Source organism: Gossypium hirsutum, unplaced genomic scaffold (assembly GCF_007990345.1).
Source record: "Gossypium hirsutum isolate 1008001.06 unplaced genomic scaffold, Gossypium_hirsutum_v2.1 scaffold_159, whole genome shotgun sequence".
NCBI lineage: Eukaryota > Viridiplantae > Streptophyta > Magnoliopsida > Malvales > Malvaceae > Gossypium > Gossypium hirsutum.
This window is the reverse complement of record NW_024402843.1, coordinates 35,442-45,000: the sequence shown is the minus strand read 5'-3', so window position 1 is coordinate 45,000 and position 9,559 is coordinate 35,442. Positions and strand designations below refer to the sequence as shown.

Below are 9,559 nucleotides of genomic sequence, written 5' to 3'. Positions count from 1 at the left end.
AATTGGGTGGGACAATTTTTTTTGAGACTTTCTCACTTGTTGCAATCAATCTTTGTTACTAAAGAAACTTTTTAAAGTTATCATCATTACATAAAGACACCAGTTGAGCTATATTGTAGACCTGGGTAGGCATAGGAGACCTGCCTATATAGCAATGTAGCAGCCACGAACTAGAAACAAAACCAAACTGGTCCAACTATACAAAGCGGAGAAAACTGTTGAAAATCTATGCCTCATACAAGACAGTCTCCAAAGACAAGTAAAACCTACCACTCTATTACAAAGAAAAGGATTTCCATTGCCTGAATCAGTCTTACCCGCCAATAACAACATGAACCCAACACTCTCAGCCGTAAGGAGGCAGACCCTTGATGTTGTGAGTCTTTATACACATCCTTGCTGTCATGGAAGTGGAAACTTCTTTAACCTAAAACAACAAAAATTCAATATTCCCGTGAAAATTCAACAGAAAATGCCACTAAAAATTAGAAAAATCAAGTCACCACAAGACTAGAGCGTCGTGACTATCATCGCATGACATCGAAGCATGACTCAAGCCATGGACCATAGAAAGATTATTATTCCATGACCTGTCCACTTCCTACCGAAATAAATGACCAAAATCTGCTTCAGGGAGACTACCAAGGGCAATGGGGGTATGATGATCATTTGTTCAACGGCCATACAATCGGCCACCAAAGTGCAACCGAAAAAACAAAGAAACTTTCGGATGTAGTCTAAACTTTGTCACTCGAGACCCTCAACTAGATATTCGAGCAGTAACATGTTTCGGCCAAGAAAACACAAGAGAATCGAGACTTAAGACTTGAATTCAGGAAAGACTAACTGGAGAAAGTGAGGGAAAGGAGAATTCACTGATGATCTCAGTTGACCAGCCGCATTGCCGAATGGTGTAGTAGTAGCAAGGCGGAATGGTAAAGGGACAGTTTCCTAGGTTCCCACGTAGTATGTCTCTTCTCTATCGTGAATATAAAATTTGCTTAGGGAATATGGAGTTTACCCCCAAAGATTAACCCACGTTCTCCATCCACCAACTCCTTGCACTGTGATTAGAGGAATTAATAAAATAAGTTTGCTGAACGAAATTAGAAATTAATTCGATTTATTCATGTAGTTTACCTTTAGGCAGCACCAGCAGCTATCAAAAAACCTCGGCCTCAGAAAACCAGCTAAGTCTTTTAAATTAGGACTGCTTATTTTCCTCACTCACAAGACAAGTATTGAATTTGAACAAGTTATCCCCCAAAAAAAAGCATTAAAAAAACCTACTTTATACTAACCAACCAACCATTTTTTTTGGTAAAATCTAGTATTCAACATGCATTCAATCATGAAAATAAAAATACAATCATCAAACATTCGTCTTTTCTGTCATTAAAATTAACTGTATTAAAACAAATGGGGGTAAACACTTCCAGAGTACAACTATATATGAGGAGAACGGTAAATTTGACCTTTGGGTACAAGTTCAGGGCAATGCTAGCCTTTATCCCTCCTTCAGTTTCATCTGTGGAGGCAAGTGATATATTCAAATTATAAGGTTATATAGATTAATCAAGAATCACATCCAAACTCTTGTTGATTTGTCTGAAGGAACAAAGAGCGTAATCTTGCCTCGCACCAACGCATATCGTGGCCACACTCTCATTTAACAAGGTCCTCTATAAGCATCAAGGAATGTATAAAGCTCACATGCCATCAGCAAAGTGCTATAGAATAGATAGTGGGAACTGGAAAATCAAAACGCACATGATTCTCAGTCCCACCAACAATTTTGAAAATTGGAATGTCCACTGAGTAATCAAGCAGCTCTCACTGCACTGATCTGTTAACACATAATACCCGACCTCATTTCTTTCCCTTGCGAGCAAGAAAACGTTCCCTTGCTGCCTGAATTTTACTTTCCTGCTCTTCTGGAGCTGTAACGATGACAGCTTCCTTCTTCAGCAAGTCTGGCGTGTTTCCCTCAGTTATCTCTTCTACATGACCCAATCCACCACCACTTCATGAAAAAAGAAAAATGTTAAAGCCAAACTATGTGCTTAAATCTTTTTGATAGAACTATGTGCTTAGTCTTAGATCAGAAAACAAGAGCATTATCTTTATATAAGTCTCAAATCTGATTTACCTTAATTTCCTGACATCAAGTTTGTCAAGTTTCTCTAAAATTGGAATCACCCACTGACGCTCTACAGCACACACATTCCGCATATATGGGCGTGAGGTAGCAATAAGTTCGTGGTAGACAACATAATTTGGATATAATCCATCATCATCTGGCTTTAGCACAGAGGAAGGATGCACCTAACATCAACAACAATTGCTTTTAGTAACAGTTGGACAACAATATACTTGAAAGATCAAGATTCGTCAATTGTTTCAAACTTTGATGCTCAATGCTACAGCTTTTCATAATCTAAACTGGATAATGTTCAAATTTTCTTTGGTATCTATGTATTCTTCAAACCCAATTTTAAACCAAGGAATTGTAGCCACCTAATCCATATGATGCTCTCTCAAGCAATAAAACTACCACAAGGTTAAATTATTAAAAATTGATACCTGCACTAGTTGGGGCTTAAAACCCAGTGTTCGAAAGCCATTATGATGCCTCATCCGCTCAGCAAGCTGACTTGCAAAGCCAATGGACAATGCTTTCATCAAATTCCTATAACTCTGGCGTCTTTTCTGACTTTGATTACTTGTACATCTGAGGACCCTGTTTTTCAGATGCATAAGTCGTTACAGCAATAAAGAAACTTCGAGGTAGAAGGAAAATGGCAAAGACAGGGAGACTGGGTTAATGAGTGCAAAATTTCTGAAGAAAGACGTGCAGGATTTTTCAATAATGTTTATCTACTCTGGATTGGGAAGCTAAGGCTACTTACAATGCTCTGACTCTATTCCCATATCAACATCTGTCTAATGCACATCCGAATATGGGTATGAGATATGACCCTCCAAAAACACTCCAAATACACAGAAAACTTAGAAAAAAAAGATTAAGCACACCCTCTTAGAAAACATACCCACACCCAATACACAAAATCAAGTCCGAGTAACATAGAAGGCTACTATGCCCCAAGATACTATTTCAAGCATAAATCTCTTCTCTAGGAACCGGACGTAAGGGTGCAGAAGGGCAAGGACATCAAACCAGTGTTGTTTGAACAGGACCACACCAGCTGTCAGACTGGTTGGACTGGGAACCGGCCGGGGGCGATCTAGAAATGGCTTTGAACCGGTTAGACGGGAACGGTACACAGGTTGAACCGGTATTTTTTAATTTTTTTAAATTTTAATAGTTTTTTAATCGGACCGGCGGCCTGACCAGTTTGACCACCGGTCTGGTTTAGAAAACATTGCATCAAACACATCTACTTCTGGTTGAATATTGAGTCGTAAATATGCAAAGTAAAGCCAAGTCAAATTAACAAAGGCAAAATCTCCAAAAATCACCGCTAAGTCAAATCAATGCTGACCTTTTGCTATCTTCTGCATTATCTGCGATAGCTGCTTTCGAACTTCTTTGACAAACATCATTCCTCGCACCTAAAATTAGTTGTTCCAAATATGTTATTCATATTTAGCATGAGAATAATATCAAAGATATTCCGTCATTAATGTATCCAGAAAATCCAGGGCACTTCTGCTAATCACAGAAAGATCCATCTGAAAATAGAATACATGTTATGCACGCGCATCAAGTACTTGGGCAGATTTTTATCATTGTTCCAAGAAAAGCATTAAACATCGGAATGACATGCCTAATGTCTTACTGTTTCTAAATGCATGTTTCTCAATTGGAAGATAAGAAGCATACCTGTAAGTCATAATCTTTGCACCAACCAATATCGTAATCATTTTCATCCCAGCATTCATAGATCTGTAACAACTGGATGTGATCACCAAAACCAGAACCATCAGGAAGTTCCAAAGGAGGGTATTTTCTTTTCTTCTCATTATTCTTGCTGCAGTAAGAGAAAATTTTAAGTTATTTCCATTACAAACTATCATTAACCATTAGAAGTGAAAAACAACTTTGCAAATATGGAAATACAGACTTCATTTTGATGGAATTTGGATATCATTAGCCCCCAACCACCCATCCCCCAAAAATCAGATCTGTCAAAATAAAATGAAGTAATTTCATTTTCCTTCCAGTTAATCAAATGAGTCTTGAAGAAAACTTGTAGAACTGCGGATACTAGACCAAACACATAAATGACCTAAAAGTTTTTGGTTTTGCCAAATAAGGTACTACATCAGCATGCAGTAGCTACAAATTACAATTTGTACAGTTTAGGGAACATTTAAGTTCAACTAGCTGCCTGGAAGTTAAAGATAATAGGAAAAGCTATAGTCGCCATCTTTATAATAGACAATCTCATAAACACTTTCAATGAAATAACCTTCGACCAGGAAGCAAATTTGTTTCGGCTGATAACATGGCCGCAACAGTCAGAGCCTGGGATAAGCAACCATATTCATTTGCCTCAATTAAGGTTCTCGAAAGTGAAGGTTCCAATGGGAGCTCTGTTGTTCAGTGAGCACACATGCAAAGTAGAGCAGTTTCAGACAGGGAAGAAAACACTAAAATATTATTTTATGCATACAAGTCATTAAGATAATATGCCACAAAGAATAGCGATTAACCAAGACAAAAAGTATTTAAAGGTACATAAAATTCATTAGTATTATAATAACAGTAACTCATGCTTGCCAATTCTTGACATGAGTTAACTAGGAATCAATGAAGGTGACCATTCTGAGCAGGTTTCATGAAAAGGGCTTGTAATAGATCACCAGGAAGTGACTGCACCCAAATTCATATCTTCCAAGGCCATTCCTTGTAAATAAAATTCCTTAACATCTTAATAGACAGGAACTCAGTTTTCTAGTTTGAGACATGAGTTAACTGAGAACCAATGAAAGGGTAGTTTCATTCCAGGAAAATACAATTCCTTAGAATGGTAATAGACAGTAGTAGGCTTTCTAGTTCAAGACATGAGTTAACTAAGAATCAAAGAAGATGGCCATTTTGAGTTTACTTCCATGAAAAGGGTTGGTAATTGATCAAAGGAGTTGACTCTACTCAAATTCATATCCACCAAGGTCCCAGTTTAGGTGCTACATCCATAGAAATCATATCCGCAACTGAGGCCAAAAAAAAAAAAAAACCAGCAACTGCTACCAAATTAAGCATGCATTTATCAACTAATGCCAACATACTTAGTAAGCATGGTAATACTTGGAAAGCAAGTTTGAAAGCTTACCGGCCATTGTTCGCCCAATACTAGTTATCGATCCATTTTCATCAATGGCATCAATCAGATATAGTTGCTTTAGAGCATCTTCTAATGACTCGGCTACAGTTAAACCAAATATTTAATCAATACCTCAATTCTAAAGAGAAACATCGTCAGAAACTGTAAAATATAGATATTGACAGAATGAAAATTTTAAACAGTGACACTCAAATGCTTGTTCTTTCTTTATGCCATAAAAAATTGAACACAATAAGAATGCATTCTTACTAGAAGGGGGGTCAAGAAAATCAAACTTCAGAATATCAATATCAGGGAGGTCCAATGACTTTAGATAAAGAACACTGCCAGCAAGAGAAGATCGCTGTATTTCAGGAACTGTTACATCAAGGAAATCATCATGGTAAACCCTGGATGGGTATAAACGGTAACACTTCCCGGACGTGTTCTTCCGGCTCGTCCAGCACGTTGATTAGCTTGTACCCTCAAAGAACAAAAAAAAAAGATTCAGAAAGAAGGGAAAAAAGTTATTGGCAAGAATACTAACAATTCATCATCACTGAAGTGAGAAAAGAAAGATAAGAACATAAATTTGTTTGATGCAAAATAAGAGTAAAACTTAGATCATGCAAGAAAGCCTGAACTTGCAAACAAATAAAGACCAAAAAGAATCACAACTGTAAGTTGTGCTACTAGGAACACATGAACATGCTGCAAAAGCCAAAAGAAACATTAAGTCATCCACTTACTTGCTAATTTGAACAACATCAAGGGAATACATTCCAGTTGCTGGGTTATATTGCCGTTGCTTCACGTAACCAGAATCAATAACATACCTATCAATGTACAGATAATTACTTTCGAGAGAAGCAATCAACATATCAATGCAATTGATCATTAACTGAGACCAAGTGCAAAAACAGGTGGTAGAATTAGGCATACAGTAAATGCATCACAATAATATAGTTACCATTGGACCATATACAGGTCTTAATGCGTAGTGGGACCCTTAAGACCAAATTTCAGTGCCTTCCTCAAGGTAGAAAATCGTAAAATTAAGAAGCAACAGGAACAAATAGTAAACTAAACTAAAACACTGTGATTTGATTGGAACAATTAAGAACACTCTACCATTGATATGTTTGATCCCTTATAGAATTACAATTATAATACAAAAGCCCTCCACTAGAAATTCAGAATAGCCTTGTCTCTGTTATGTCTCTATTTACTAGATTATTTTGGACATGGAAACCAAGGACTGCAGTGCTTCTTTGTTTATATTTGTTCATTTTGTTAAACCTACATAATCATGACAGGGTAATTGGTTTGCTAAAAGTAGAAGTATTCGCATGCTCTAGGCAAATTAAGAAAGAAAATGCTGGTTTATAAAGACCAAAATTGAGGGGTTTTTTACATATTATTAACACTCATTTAATTCGTTATCTACACCGTCTTCTATTCAGGAGGATTAAAAAACTAAAAGAAGAGCAAGACTGACAACAACCTGAACCTAATACTCTTCGACTTTAATGCTCTCCATCTCCATAGAAGAATCAGTCAAAAGTGTTGCAACAGATAAAAAGTCACTGATATTTGCAATGATTCTAAGGAAATTACATCACCATATAGCCAACTTATCAGTGCATGCTCAGATGCTCTAATAACACGTGAACAGTTAGAAATTTTAAATAGTGGATGCTAAAACCTTTCCACCCAGGTTAAGAAAGTTTTAACCTGATCAAGGCTATCAAATGTAAAAGAAGAATTGGAGTAGAAACAAGTAATTTGGGCAAGGCGGGTGGTCAAATTGTGGAAATTAAATTAACAGAACAACAGAAAGCACTGATAAGCAACATTTACAAGTATCAAGTTTCCTTACACAACACCATCAACTGTCAAAGAAGTTTCAGCTATGTTTGTGGCAACAACAAAACGCCTACAGTTTGGAGGGGGAGGACTGAATGCACGCACCTGTTGGGTCATAGCCAAAAAAATGTCAGCCACAAAACTACGGAAATTCAATACTACTAATATCTACATCTCAAGACAATCTAGCTTAAGTTAATTTCATTTCCTATGGGGCAAAGGAGGCAGAGATGAAAAGAAAATTTGAGACAAAACTATACCTGCATTTCAGGTGGCAATGAACCATGGAGAGGAAGAATGATAGCATCCATGCAGGAGCCTTCCTCTAGACTTCGAACTTTATCCTCCAGCTTTGATACCAACTTCTCTATATCATCCTATAAATGGCCACTCAACTTTAAAAGAATCAGTTAAAATCATCAATGAATCAATGTTATAACCACGAAAAAGATAAAAGTTAAATCCGCAAAGAATGCCACCCCATGAAGTGAGAGAGAAAAGAGAGAGAGAGAGAGAGAAAGCTTGCCTGTCCAGTCATGAATATTAGGATGTCACCTTCTGGTTCCCGAACATGTATATCTGCCAAAACAATTGCTTAGTAAGATCTCATATGACCAAAATATGATAGCCAGGAAATCCAGAAACCCAAAGTTTTCCCTGCAAATCAAGGTTAAGGTACAGCTGATGGGAATTGTGTCTTAACGCCTTAGACATTTAGTTGCACGACTAAAGTACATCAAAAAAACTATTTATCAGTAAATTCTTAATGGATGCCAGAGGGGATAAAGTCATCATACAAGGAACCAAAAAATCCTAGTGCTTCTTTCTACATAACCATGTAACTACAGCAAATCTGGGCATATGAAAGCAACCACATCACAAGCCTAGCTAAACAACAAGGACTGGCCAGCATATATACATAATAAAAGATTGCAACAACTGAATATGTGATAAAGATAAACTCACACCATACCCATAGCTGTTTTTAGTGAAGACTCAAGATAGCTTATAGGTCGCTCCTTGCTGTAGAATATTTCCACAGGAAATAATTTTCCAGGGACAGTTAACAAGGGACAATCTGAAAAGAACTTTGACACTTTTTCACCATCAAGGGTTGCTGACGTGATCAGAACTTTTAAATTGGATGCACGTCTTCTAACCAAGCGTTTCATCAACCCCAGCAAAATATCCCTGAGAAATTTAAGATTCTATAAGTACAGCATCAACAAAATGAAAAGGACACAATCAAAGTATAGATAATAGAAACAGCATACAAGGTGAGCCTTACGTATTCAAACTCCTCTCATGAGCCTCGTCCAGAATAATTACAGAATACTGATTCAGTTCCGGATTTGACAGACTTTCTCGAAGAAGCACTCCATCAGTAAGGTATCTACAACACCATAGCTAAGAAACCAATAAACTTGGCAATTGCAATGCCAACAACAACACGCACTGAAACAAAAAACTATACTAATTAAGCTAAAATGTATTACTTGATTTGTGTTCTTTCGGAAGTTCTATCTTCAAACCGAATAGCATAGCCTACTTCTTCCCCAAGTCGAACACCAAGCTCCTGCGCAACTCGCCTAAGCGCATAAAATAGTTAGAATAAAAGGATTTATTCAATTTCCTTGAACGACAAAACGCCAAAGTATCAGCAAAAATTACATGTTTCGAATTCCTAAAGCATTCCAGTTCCTAGTTAGCTTTGGAACAGTACCTCGAAACAGATACGGCTGCGACGCGACGGGGCTGAGTGACGGAAACGATTCCGGAATTAGTGTATCCCTTGCGGTGGAGCATCTGAGAGAGCTGCGTGCTCTTTCCCGAACCGGTCTCTCCTATGATCACCACCACTGGATTTTGGTCCACTGTTTCTACTATCTTCTTCTCGAATTGCACGATTGGAAGATTCGCCATTGATTATATTCAACAAGTTTCTTCTTCTTCCCTTCTTTCCAAATTGATCCAGAGTTTTAGGGTTTTAACCAATTTTCTTTAGAGCGTTTTTCTTTTTTGGGATAATTTGAAAATGTTAAGGACCGTTTTTGAGTATTTGCATTTTGTTCATTTGATTATGCATTCAACTTGGTTTCAAAAAAGTTAAAAAATACTTGAATTTCATTTTAAAGGTCAATTGGTGAGCTTCAACACAGGATCTATCGATAGGTAAAATAGCATTCATCGCGAGTAAAAGGAATATATATTTTAAATTTAAGCTGATTTGATTAGTGATGTCGAAAGTTGAAGAAAAAATTATTCAGTTTATAATTTCGAAACATTTAAAATTATTTCATTAAAAAAAGTAAATCATAGAAGAGGTAGAGAAATTTATCCTTTCAATTAGTGTATACAAAGATGAATTTAATAAGCTAATGATTTAAATCAATCCTTTCAAATAA

General features: G+C 36.9%; 1 pseudogene; it reads right to left on the bottom strand.

The window, feature by feature from the left end:
• Nucleotides 1-1,364: 1,364 nt before the first annotated feature.
• Nucleotides 1,365-9,287, bottom strand: LOC107886454 (probable pre-mRNA-splicing factor ATP-dependent RNA helicase DEAH4; annotated as a pseudogene).
• Between the last annotated feature and the right edge of the window lie 272 nt (nucleotides 9,288-9,559).